Here is a 14,122-nt window from a genome sequence, read left to right as displayed (position 1 = left end):
AAAAATATTATGGTACCTCTCATTGTTCCTGTATAATCTAGGTGCATTTTTGCTCTTCTGGTTTTCATGTTTTGATCTCTGGCTTTTCTCAATGGCAAGGGATTCTTGGCTTTCTGTTCCTTCTAGAGTGAGACAGTAGAAGCTTGTAGGAAGCTCCGTGAACATGGCACTCTTGGTTGTTAGGCTCCACTGTAGCACAGTCAGATATGGCCCAGCAATTGCACTCCTGGGTGTTTACCCCAAAGACACAGATGTAGTGAGAAGAAGGGCCATATGCACCCCAGTGTTCATAGCAGCAATGTCTGCAATAGCCAAACTGTGGAAAGAGTTGAGATGCCCTTCAACAGACGAATGGATAAAGAAGATGTGGTCCATATATACAATGGAATATTACTCAGCCATCAGAAAGGATGAATACCCAACTTTTACATCAACGTGGATGGGACTGGAGGAGATTATGCTAAGCGAAATAAGTCAAGCAGAGAAAGTCAATTATCATATGGTGTCACTTATTTGTGGAACATAAGGAATAGCATGGAGGACATTAGGAGAGGGAAGGGAAAAATGAAGGTGGGGGGAATCGGAGGGGGAGACAAACCATGAGAGACTATGGACTCAGAGAAACAAACTGAGGGTTTTAGAGGGGAGGGGGGTGGGGGGATGGGTTAGACTGGTGATGGGTATTAAGGAGGGCATGTACTGCATGGAGCACTGGGTGTTATACGAAAACAATGAATCATGGAACACTACATCAAAAACTAATAATGTATTCTATGGTGACTAACATAATGTAATAAAATAAAATTTTAAAAAACCCTGCTTTTTCCTGACAGAATTTCAAATGTTATACCTGCAGGTTTGGGGCCATTAAGATTCTCCAGAGAAGTGCTCCGTGCCACCATTTCCTGTTTGATGGGACAAGCCTGGCTACAGGTATTGAGGGAGCTAAGTAGAGGAAGGGAAGTAGGGTATTTTGTCTTGCCATATGCCTATTCTAAATTAATTCTTCTATTTGTTGATTCACAACCACTCTGTGCTCTTTTACTAACTCTGAGTCCAGGATCTTACTGGTTCAATTTCTCTAGCCATTAAGATATAAATCTGCAGACTTATATAGAGTTGGGGCAGAAATCTGACTGGGCTGTGGCAAGGGCTTGGTGGTCTACTTGTTCCTTGGACAGTATTACAATTGATTCTTTTATTTCCAGCTCTCTGGTCATTCCTGCCATACATAGTTTTAATGCCTATGGAACTTCTAAGACAATCTGGAGTTCTGTGAATATCTCTGTTTTTTTCTTGTTGTATCCTTTTTCTATGCTTTTAAGTTCAAGCTTCTCTACTCTTCTATCACTTATCTTCCCTCTGCCTGATTTTCATCTTCTGAAAATGGGTGGAAGTCTTTCATCTGCTGATGTTTTACTTCCCATTTTCATTTTCTTGCAGGTTTATACCCTATTTATTCCTCTAGTGATAATTTAGAGGAGATTATTATTGAGCAGAGATAAGAAATTATGTACGGGCATCTGGGTGGCTCAAGCTGCTAAGTGTCTGCCTTCTACTCGGGTCATGATCTCTGGGTCCTGGGATCCAGCCCCTCATTGGGCTTCCTGCTCAGCAGGGAGTCTGCTTCTCTCTCTCTCCCTCTGCCCCTCCGCACTGTTCATTCTCTCTCTCAAATAAATAAATAAAATCTTCAAAAAAATATATGTAATCTGCCTGGTTTGTCTAGGATTATCTCAGTATAAACTCTTATGAGTTAAGATGGTCAGCATTCAGACAGTTACTCATTTTACAAAGTACAACAGGTGCCTTTATATCCTACAATGTGCTGTATGAGACTCAGTGGAGAATAAGTAGGAAACGACAAGGGAAAGAGAGAGCAAACTGTGCAGAGGCACAAGATGAAACAGAGCCAGTAATTGAATGAGATTCTGCAAGCTGGAGCACAGAATGAAGTGGGGTTAATAGAGAGAGATGATATTGGAGTGAATTGCAGGGGTGGTCATGGATAATCTCTTAAGCCACATGAATAATTTAGGATTTTAACCCACATGCAACAAGAAGCCTACCTTGTCTTTTTAAGGAGGATAGTGACAAGATCAAATTTGCAGTTTAGAAAGGTGATTCTAGCTACACTATGGAAAAACTAGAAGTAAGGAAACCAATTAAGAAGTTGTAGCAGTATAATAAGAAAGAGATGATAGTAAAATGATGGATTTCAAAAGAGAAGTAGGTTTAAAGAACATGACAATTATATCAGTTTTGGAAATATTGAGTTTCCATGGCCTATGATAAAACTAACATGACCAACAGGAAGTTGGTCTGAAGCTCAGAAAGCCAGTGTAACTTTTAAATATATGTTTGGTAACATAAATTGTAATGGAAGACATGGAGGTTAACAAAAGTCAGAGAATATATGTAAAAATGAGATGAGCAGAATGCCTAGGAATCATCATTTAAGGGATAGATTTAGAAAAAAAAGAGATTCTCAAAAAGGGTCTGAGAAGAAGTACTCAAGAATGGAGGCAAACCAACATTTTTTTTATGGAAGTCAAGAATAATTTTGCTTATAAGGAGAATGGTCAATAGTGCCCAGTCAATTTAAGACTAAAGATATGTCAACCAGTTTAAGACTGAACAGAACAAGACTGAGTGATATTTAGGAGTTAAAACAAACTGGCTGAATGTGTAGGGTAAGGAAAAATCTCCTACATTTTTGGCTTGTGTGCCCAGATTAGTGGTGGTTCTGTTTCCTAAAATTAAAATTACGGGGTAGTGGTCCAATTTGGCAGGCCAAGTTTTGGAGAATTTGATGTAACTCTCAAGCATTTATGATGAAATGTTCTTAATGAAATTTTGTATATGGCTCTCAGGCTTATGAGAGGGATTTGGGTTTCCTGAGGTCAGAGAATATAAGGAGGGAGAAGATAAAGGTTTCTGCAAAAAAACATCAAGGTTTCTACCTTGATGAAACAGTTGGTGAAATGTCTTGGTGTAAGAGAGAAGCCCGATTGCAATGACTCTGGGAGAAAACTAGAGGGGATAAAGTAGATTTGGCCAGTGTGTGGGTCCACCACCAACTATGTGGAACTTTTCACAAAACTCAGTTTATTAGTGACACCCATTTTCCACCTTACTCCCTTCCCCCACCTTGCTCCTTCAAACTTTATCCATAAATTTCTGATGTCATCTCTATATTCATAAAAAATTCTGATGTTTCCACTGTACTTACCCAGTCAATCCCTAAAGCTAAATCCATACAATCTCTGTCTTTTCTGCTTTTGTACCCAATTTGTTAAAATAATTTAATTAAATGTGCATAATTGCAAAACTAAAACATATAATATTAAAGTCTGTATGGTACCACAGAAGACCCTGAATAACCAAAGCAATCCTGAGAAAGGAGAACAAAGCTGGAGAGATCACAATCCCAGACTTCAAGATATAGTACAAGCTACAGTAATCAAAACAGTATGGTACTAGCACAAAAAGTAGACACAGATCAATGGGACACCCTAGAAATAAACATATTTATATAGTCACTTAATCTATGACAAAAGAGGCAGAATATACAACAGGGAAAAGACAGCCTTTTCAATAAATGGTGCTGGGAAAACTGGACAACTACATGCAAAAAAATGAAACTGGACTACTTTCTAACACCATGCACAAAAATAAACTCAAAATGGATTAAAGACCTAAATGTGACACTTGAAATTATAAAAATCCTAGAAGAGAACACAGGCAATAATTTCTCTGACATCAGCCATAGCAACATTTTTCTAGATACATCTCCTAAGGCAAGGGTTATGTGGTTCTGACATCGGGATAATGTTGACCTTAAAGAATGAGAGAGAACTCCTTTACACTTGTTTAAATGAGTTTTTTAGAACTTGTATTATTTCATCCTTAAATATTTGGTAGAATTTTCCAGTGGAATCATCTAACCTAGAATTTTCTTTGTGGGAAGATTTTAAATTAAAAAAATTAAATTTCTTTAGATAGGTTTTTAAAATTGCCTATTTCTTCTTGAATGGGCTTTGATACTTTGTACATAAACTTTTGATAAATTAACATTGTTATCATTATGAAATGATCTTCTTTATCCCTTGTAATATCGTTTGATCAGCAATCTACTTTGTCTGATATTGCTATAACCACTGAAGCTTTATTTTTTATTACCATAAGCATGGTTATATATTTTCTCATCTTTTACTTTTGATTCATCTGTGCCTGTATATTTAAAATCTGTTTCTTCAATGAAGTATATAATTGACTCTTGCTTTAAAAAAAAATCCAATCTGACAGTCTCTGCCTTTTAATTGAGATGCTTTAGAACCTTTATATTAAATATGATTTATTGCTTTGGTTGTTTGTTCATCTGTTATCCTGCTGTTTGTTTTTCATTTGTCCCTTGGTACTCTGTTTACTTTTCCTCTTTTTCTGCCTTCTTTTGGATTTTTTAAAATGATTTTATTGTATCTCTTTTGTGGCATATTAGCTATAATTATTTGTTTTGTCATTTTAGTTGTTGCTTTTGGGTTTATAGTATACATTTTTAATTTATCACAGTTTGTCATAAGTGATATTATACCACTTCACACAAATAGCTTTTATAATATTATCATATATTTTAATTATACATGTTATAAACAGCACAATAATTTATTGGTCTTTTTGTTAAACAGAGGTCTTTTAAAGAGATTTAAATAAGAAAAATAAGATCCTACCTATTTGCCCACAGAGTTACCATTTTCAGTGATCTTCATTTTTTGCGTAGACCCAGATTTTCATCTAGTAACATTTTCCTTCTGCCTATGGAGAATTTCTTGTAACATTTCCTTTAATGACAGCTTTCTGGAGATAAATTTTTTCAGCTTTTTATGTCTTCACCTCTGTTTTTAAGTATATCTTTGATACCTAAAGAATTTTAAATTGACAGCTTTTTCTTTCAGTATTTTAAATATGTTGCTCCACTGTCTTATCAACCTTAATTCTCTATTACTGGTTTTGAGCAATTTGATTAGATGGGCACTGGTATAATCTTTTTCATCTTTCATCTGTTCAGCTTCTTGTATCCATGGATTTATAAATTTCATCAACTTCAGAAAAATTTTGGCCATTATTTTTTCAAATTTTTTTTTCTGTCCCCTCCTCTCACTCTCTTCCCTTTTGGAGACTCCAAATTATATACATATATTAGTCTACTTGAAATTGCCCTGCAGCTCACTAATGCTCTTTTCATTTTGTAATTCTTTTTTTTTTTTTTTTGTCTCTTCATGTTTCTTTCTGGATAGTTTCTATTGCTGTGTCTTTAAGTGTACTAATTATTTCTAATTAATTATCAGATTATGTCTAATCTGCTGTTCATCCAAACTAGTATACTTTTCATCTTAGACACTGTATTTCTCATTGCTAGAAGTTTGATTCGTATTTTGTATCATCATGTCTCTACTTAACTTTTGAACATATGAAATATGTTTTAATGTCTTTTACTGTCCTTGTCTGTTATATCTAACACCCACATCAGTTCTGAGTCAATTTCAGTTGATTGCATTTTCCCCTCATTATGGGTCATATTTTCCTGCTTCTTTGTATGTCTACTAATTAGATTGAATGCTAGATTTTGTGACATCTACTTTGTTGGGTACTGGACACTTTTGTAAACTTATAAATATTCTTCAACTTTGCTCTGGGATGCAGTTAATTTACTTGCAAAGAGCTGGATCCTTTCATGTTGTAGTTATAATATTGTTAGAAGTGAACATTTTAATGGCTAGTCTAGAGCAAATTATTCCCCACTACTATACAAGACCATTCTGAGTACTTGACTTAATGCTTCAAGAATTATGAAGTTTTCCACTCTGCTGGTGAAAATAGGCAATATTCTCAGCACTGTGTGAGCACGAGGTACACTTTCCACTGAGTCTTTTGGATGGTCTTTTTCACAACCTCAGGTAGTTTCCTTACATGCATGTACTGGTCAGTACTCAGATGAATATTTAAGGGGACCTTCTGAAAATCTTCAGAGTTTTCTCTGTGTGCAGTGCTCTCCTTTCCAGTAACCCTGCATATTCTAGCTGCATTATTCACCCTGAACTCTCAACTCTATCTCTTTGACTTAGAGTGTCTGTCAGGTTCCACTTGGGTTAACCCTCCTTCACTAAATCCTGAAAACTCTCTCAAGGAAATGAGCTAAAGGAATAGTGCTCACCTCATTTGCTTCCTATCTCTCAGGAATCATTGTTCTTTGCTGTTTGATATCTAGTATCTTGAAAACTGTTTTTCAGATATTTTGGCTGGTGTTATGGTCATTTCAGATAGGAAAGTAAATCCAGCCCTTTTTACTCTATGTTAGCTAGAAGTGAAAGACTTGAATCATTTATTTTTAAAACTTGTTTTTAAATAATAGGAAGACTTACTCTTTCCTACTACTCACCTGCTCTCTGGTATATCATTTTAGCTTGTGGCATGTTTTTATAGCACATAATAGTTTCAATTTATGCTTTGTAAATATTGATGTGATTTTACTCTCTTGTTACTTCCCTCTACCCTTGTATTTAAACTTACTAGTTAAATAGCTTTCTGATTCATACAACAGTATTAGTGTCCATAATAATTTTGGCATGAAATTTCTTTAGAAGTCTCTAAATTGTCCAACTTTTTTTGTAGGGTTTACCCTTGAACAATATGGTTTCAACTGCATGGGACCACTTATACAGATTTTTTTTTCCAATGAATACAATACAGTACTGTAAATTTATTTTCTCTTCCTTATTTTCTTAACATTTTATTTTCTCTAGCTTTCTTTATTGTGAGAATGGAGTATATAATACATATAACATACAAAAATACATGTTAATTGACTGTATTATCAGTAAGGCTTCCAGTCAACAGTAGGCTATTAGTAGTTAAGTTTTGGAGAGTCAAACATTATATGCTGATTTTTTGACTGTATGTGTGTCGGGGGGGTGGGGCGGGTGCCCCAACCCTTACATTGTTCAAAGGTCAACTGTAGTTTTACACAATCCTTTTCTCAATATTATAGTATTTCTTTATTTTCACTTTTCTTAAAGGCATTATAACTGAATCAAAAAGATGCTAAGGGGCACCTGGGTGGCTCAGTCGGTTAAGCGTTGACTCCTGATTTTGGCTCAGGTCATGATCTCAGGGTCGTGAGATCCAGCCCTTAGTCAAGCCCTGTGTCAGGCTCCATGCTGGGCATGGAGCCTGCTTGAGATTCTCTCTCTCCCTCTCCTTCTCCTTCTCCCCCCTTTACCCCCCACCCCAGCTCATGCATGCTCTTTCTCTCTCTAAAAAAAAAATACAAAAAGATACTGAGCACTAGTCAAAAATGACAGTGACCATTGTTTTCTAAATGTGATATGATTTTTTTTTACAAGTTAGAATTTTATTTTTAATAAGTTGTAACAAAGTCAATTTTCTCAATAATAAATTATAATTTTAATGCAGGTGCAGAGATCTTTTTAAATTTTTTTAAACTTATGAGCATTTATGTACTCCAAAAGCACACCATTTTCTACTTATCTATTTATGAAAACAGTTATTTAAATAATGTGTTTTGCTTTGCTGGGGCAAACATAACTCAGGAAGAATCTCCCTGAAACAATCTATTAATATCCTTCTTGGCAAGAGTCAAGGTCATATTTAGAAGGAGGCATGTGATAGGTGAGTTCAACTTTTATCACATTTATATCTTTTCTCTTCATTGATGTCTACTGGAGAGAAGATTTACTATAGATTTTTACCTTTATTTTTACTTTTTGATACAGACTCATTGTTTAAGTAAACTCTTACATGGAAACTCAATATGAAAAACAGATGAAAGTGTGTAGTGTACTATAAGGCTACTGATACTTTGAAATGCTAAGCTAGTGAATGCGTGTTCTTTCATTGGTGTCTTTTGGTGTTATCAAATTGTAGGCAGGGCATCATGCATTTTCTCAGGAAGCCAGTGGTTAAAGTATGATCCCAGGCCAGAGTTGGTGAAGCCTACGATCTTAGAATCAATGTGGATTAGAGCTGACTTCTGTCTCCTCCAAATTATCTGATAGAATATGAAAGTTCTGACTGGCAAAGGGAAGATTTCAACAATCATCCTTTTGGCTTTTACACTGCTATCTATGTTCATTCACACAAATTTTTCTGAGGATCTATTATGAACCTGATATTGCAAGGAATGTTATAGAGGACTGAGAGAAGTATGGCACTTGGCTAGAATTTTAAGTTCATCTTAAGCTCTGATGTCTACATCATTCATAAGATACAAGGATGGAAGGGCATGTCAGCATCCAATTCAAAAGGAACATTTGAGCAGATTTGAAAAAGTAAGTTTTAATGTTTATAACTCTTGAATGCATAAGATTGACATTACGAGTAGATCATCTAATGGTGACTGTGTGGTATAATTTGTGAGCTACTGATACCATCATTTCTTTGTGTAACACATTTCCTTCCTTGCTATTTATTCATAGATATAAAATCACGATTGCATTAATTTACTATCAACTTTGCTAAAATGGATCTACTGCAAATAAAAAACTGGACTTGTATTTTCAGTCCAAATCTTGAATAAACTTAGTAGGTGATAAAATGTACTTAGTGAGCTCCAAAATTCCATTTTTGTATTCTTTATCCTTTAAATATATCTTTGAATTCTGACCTGTGTGTTTTCATGTTGACCTAATGTAGCACTAAAAAATTTCAAGACTTTCACTTAGGAGAATTGCATGCTGGTACTGGCTCTAGCACTAAGCCCTGAGTCCTTAGTTCTCAGTTTCCTGATGGGTAGAATAAGGTTTGAACAGCATGATTTATAAAGTTCTTTTAAGCTGCAAAATTCTGGAATACTAAGTTTTTCATCGGGAGGAAAAGACTCAAATATGTTCACATGAAATGTTAGTGACATTTGTCACAAATCCCATAAAAATTTGCATCTAAGAGAGAGATGAAATTCATGCACCAAGTGTTGAGAACTTGGGAATTAGAGCTTCATTGTTTCTGCTAGCACCATTATTCTGGGCCATCTGAAGCATTTCCATTCAGGTATGTTTCTTATTCACTTGTCTATTCCACAAATATTTACTCATTTAACAAATATTTATTGTCTACTATGTAGTAGCACTGCTCTAGGTACTGTTGTAGATGTGTTCTACTTCAGATAAGTTTTTATAAGTTTTTATATAGATAGTTTGAACTTGGAAAAATTATGGGGTCTGAAGTGAGTGCTCTAGATAATTATGAAAGACTGAAATATATATGAGGACGGTCTGTCCACCAGCTGCCTCAAACCCTACTCCCACCCCACCCACATTCTGGCCAAGCCTTTGAATATTCTTTCCAAATATTTTAAGTGGATGTGAAGAATAATTTTGATGTATAGGGTGGGACTCTAAGAAGGCAGTGTTAGAGTAAAATATTGACTCAGGCACTCTGTTTAGCCAGAGGGTAGAAGAGAAATAGCCAGGAGATGAGATGCATATTTTTTGCATGGGCTTGTCCTCATGCATCTCAGAAATAGCCTGCACTTGCACTCTCGTGCTCTCTCTCCCCCCTCCTTCCCTCCCTCTTCCTTTTTCTTTCTTTCTTTCTTTCTTTCTTTCTTTCTTTCTTTCTTTCTTTCTTTCTTTCTTTCTCTTTCTTTCTTTCTTTCTTTCTTTCTTTCTTTCTTTCTTTCTTTCTCTTTCTTTCTTTCTTTCTTTCTTTCTTTCTTTCTTTCTTTCTCTCTCTCTCTCTCTCTTTCTTTCTTGTAAAGGCACAGCCTGAGATAATGTGTGTTTTGCTTTGTGTTTTTATTGTTACCACAGTTGTAATAAGGCTGCATCTTGAAAGAATGTATGCAACATATGCAAATCTATAATGTAAGGAGACACTTGCATTCCAAACAAGGACCTGGAAGTAACACATGCTTCTATAAACTCAAGACTGAGTCCTTCATGTCTAAACTGGAGGATCCATTTTTTCAGGCTCCTCCAATTCTCAGCCTGCACATTTGTCATCTTCATTTTGTTGTTTACATGTTTATTTTGGGAATGCAGCATTTAGAAAAGTGGAATCCGCTTCAAGAAATATAAAGTGAGAATTCCATCACAAAGTAAATACTGAAATCAAGTGGCATTTATTTTTCACACATCTTTTATTGAATTTTTGTATTTTTGGATATCACCTTTTAGAGAGCTAACAATGAACAGGATATAAAATACAAACTGTCAGCTGAAATTCATATGTTAAATTGTGGTAAAATTTGAAAATTGGAATTGATTGTGAGGTAGTCTTTTTTTTTTAACCGTTTGACTTCAGAAAGGTGAATTGTTGAGAAACTGAACCGTTTTTAATCCAAATCAGAGGCTCAGTATCCTAAAATATCACTACTGAAATGATTCAGTATACTTTCTGAAGCCATAATGTATTCAACAAATGCATATTGAAAACCTAATATGTGTAAAACATGGTGCTAAGAGGTACTAATAAGCTGGGATAAGACAATTACAGAAGAATGAAAGGCATAGTCCTAACCCAAGAAAGCTTACAACAAAAGAACAAGAATTACCTGAACTACTCTAGTAATTGACTTATTGATAAAATCTGTGTGTCACATACATTTTTTTTAACCTCTTTTGGAAAAACTAGGAACTATTCACCTGATGGCTAGTATTATAATATGGTAGAGCAAAACTCCTTTGAGCCCCTTTGAAGAGTTCACCACAACAGAGAATCCCATCTTAGAAGGAACTCATTGTTGCTAGCCTTCATTCAAATAGCTCTGACAGATCAGAAAATAATAATGTCTGTACATTATCCATAGGAAAGCTAGGCATCTCATCCATAGCAACCAGCACTACATACCTGGCATATCATCTACTCTAAACATGAATTTTGTATTTGTTAATATTATTATTTATTATTTTTGTTATTTTAATTATTACTTTAATATTATTTTAAAAATACTATTACTTAATTTTATTTATTTATTTATTTATTTATTATTTTTATTTAGTATGTTGCAAGCCACGCTTGAGGTGTCTACCAACATCATCACCTTCATCTTTGTGGACCATCTATGTCCACAAATCATGATGTGAAAGTTTTCCAGAAACAAAAGAAAAAGTTCTGTAGATAGGAGGAAGGAGTTTTAGGGAGCATCAGTGAATTCCTCCTCAATCTGTTCTATAGATTAGCTCTTTGTGAACAGCCACCACCAAGAATGATAATGCTAGGCCTAATATTCCATAAATTTGAACGTGAATCCAACTCAATTCATTTCAAAGTTTATCTTATCTCTATCTGAATCACTCACCTTAAAGTAAAGTCCTAACATGAATTTACCACTTCCCCATATATTAAGACTGATTTAGAACTCCTAAATCAGAGCAACAAAGGCTTGGATTACAATGATTCCTTGAATTTGTAGTGTTTCTAAGTCTAAACCTGGAATAAATCCTTCAGATGGATAATTGAATGTAAGAAAAATATTAAAAAGGAACACTTAAAGATGAAGTGAAGGCCAGAAATAAGATATATGGAAAGTTAGTTTTCAGCATTTGAATAATACGCATTTCAAAACAGTGTCAATCATACAGTATTTGTTTTGGTGCACAATTAAAGAGAGAATTTATAGAAAATGAACAAGGCTAAGTGGTAAATATGGAGAAACTGTCAAAGAGGCAAAATCTCCAAAGGTCACTCAAAAGTAACCTTGGAATACTGGAAGCTACAGGAGCTTGAGGCCAAAAGTAGAGTGAGGTCACTGGTTAGCAGGGAGGATATATAGAAAGTTATTCTGTCTCTATTCACATCACTCCATGGGGAAAGTTACACAGGGTTTGTTGATTTTATTGTTTGTTTTCTTTTCAAAATACTTTTCTGGTTTAAGGCCATAAGCTCTTATTGATTCTGACTAAACCAACTCCTTTTTGTGTGTGTGTGTGAGCCAAAAATGAAATTAAACATATTTTTAAACACCAGTAGCTATTCTTTTAAGTTACAACTCTTCATGCACTAATTTTTAAGTCTAATTACATGGGATGCTAATAGTCTTCAATCTGTTATTGGAATATGGACTACATCTGTGCAATATAGAAGAGAGGCAAAGGACTTTCCATGCAATGTGAAAATGCAGCATGAGATAGTATTTTAACCATATTACCTTGAATGAGGTATGATGAGACCAGATGCAGATTAAGGGAAGGAAGTCAGAAAGAGTGTTACAGTTTTGTTACTCACAGTTCCCTGAGGAAAACACAGTATGCCATACAGGGCCAGCCACTCAGATTGCAGGCCATTGAGGTTGGTCACCAGCCAGAGGGAGAAGGGGAACTGTGGGCAAGTGTTTTTATTGTAGTTTCTGTGAGAAGTAAAGTGTGAAGCAGGGTAAAGAGGTTTAGCAATGGCTAGTTCGAAAAAATTTCTGCAAGCATATAGGAGATGTCCTTGGTTGTCTGGTACCTGACCCTAGGCTATTGGAATGGATGTATGGTATGTTGTAGTGTGAGAGCCCTATTAGGGGAGTGGGTGAGCGTGTGGACTTATTTGGCTGCTCAAGAAGGAGAAGTGACCAACCTCTAGCCAAGGCCTAGACAGCATTTAATAAAATATATTATAGATGTTATCTATCCCTGTGTTATGATATCATGGGTGATCTGATTGAGAAGTCTTCTTCCCCTTTACTAAGCATGACTGAATAAATACTGCATGGTATAGACATATATTTGCAAATCTACCAATTTTATTATTGCTGCTAACTGCCTGCTAGAACATAGGCTCCAGCAGAGCAGGGACTTGGCCTCTTTGATTAACTGCCATATGCTACAACATGGAACTCAGTATTCATTAAATATTTGTCGAATGAATATATGAATGAATCTCGCTATTGAACATATTATGTCTATTACTGTTAATTAAGAGGTAAGCAAACAGTTTTAAATTTGTATGAAAATAAAGTTTATAAGTAAAATAATATCTTACATGCAATAATGAGTTATAATTGAGTCCTCCGATAATTTTTAAACATGAAATACCTTCAATATTTTTTTAAAAATAGCTTTGAGTTTTGGTATATACATATATTTTCAATATATTTGACTGTACTTCATTAACTGAATATCTATTAGAATAATAATGGGATTGCTTTATGTGTCTCTATTATAAAAGAGAATTGTCTTTTAACTAAGAATAATCAAGTATAAAAGAAAAAATGGCTAAAACCTAAGCCCTTATTAAAAATTCATAAAGTTAATTTTAGCTTATTCATTAAACAAACATTTGACAAGCACATTTTATAGGCAAGACATCTTATAAATGTAACCATGATCTTAAGTAATGACTTACTGATAGTTTTTCTCCATTGGGAATACATAGCTGTAGGGCGTGTGAAAAATCCTCTGTTCCATGAAGAATACTCCCATCTGGGCACTTAGTCCAGGTCATGGAGATCAGTGGAAATAGGATCTTGATCCCTTTCACTCTAATATTTTGTAACTTTACTTCTTTTCTGGATCCTAAACCTCAATACATAAATATGCTCATTTCTCCCTATATTCCTCTCTTAAGCTTAAGGATCCTCTAGGTACCACTCTATTCATTTCCTTTCATTCTCTGAAAAACCACTATAATAAGATAACAAAAATGTAAACAAAGAAACAGAACAATAGGATAACATCTGCTTCTCCACTGCCCTCCACCCTGCCTCATCTTTCTTCAACCTCTACCTAGGCCGCATGTAGCATAGTGGTTAGGAATGTGGGCTCTGAAGCCAGACAGCCTGGGGTCTAATCCTGCTTCCAGTTCTTGGCTCTCTGACTTTGCTTAAGTTGTTTGATTTTTATGAGCTACAATATCTTCATTTGTAAAATTGCTATAATGATTGTACCTAACTCATAGGATTATTGTGAAGAATAAATGAGATACTTTGTGTAAAGCACTTACAAAGGACAATACGCAATACTTATTGTGTGCTGGGTATTGTCATTGTTATTAGTCTATAATTTTTCTAACCTGTTATCTGAATCTTGCACTGTCAAAGATCATGAAGGCCTCAAATTACCATATTTCCAGGTATGTCAGGGACAATCCCAGTGTACACCTGTTATCTCCGGGTAATGAT

The 14,122-nt window shown here is 35.1% G+C and overlaps 1 long non-coding RNA gene across 1 annotated transcript in view; it reads left to right on the top strand.

Moving 5' to 3' along the window:
• Positions 1–14,122, top strand: part of LOC118519612 (uncharacterized) — a 131,232-nt gene that overhangs the window by 79,820 nt on the left and 37,290 nt on the right. The window contains exon 2 of the long non-coding RNA XR_013441219.1: positions 857–933. This is a non-coding gene — a long non-coding RNA (uncharacterized LOC118519612). The remainder of the gene's footprint in view (positions 1–856; positions 934–14,122) is intronic.

The sequence above is a fragment of the Halichoerus grypus genome, chromosome 9, assembly GCF_964656455.1.
Source record: "Halichoerus grypus chromosome 9, mHalGry1.hap1.1, whole genome shotgun sequence".
NCBI lineage: Eukaryota > Metazoa > Chordata > Mammalia > Carnivora > Phocidae > Halichoerus > Halichoerus grypus.
The sequence above is the reverse complement of the archived record's forward strand: the minus strand, read 5'-3'. Positions and strand labels throughout refer to the sequence as shown.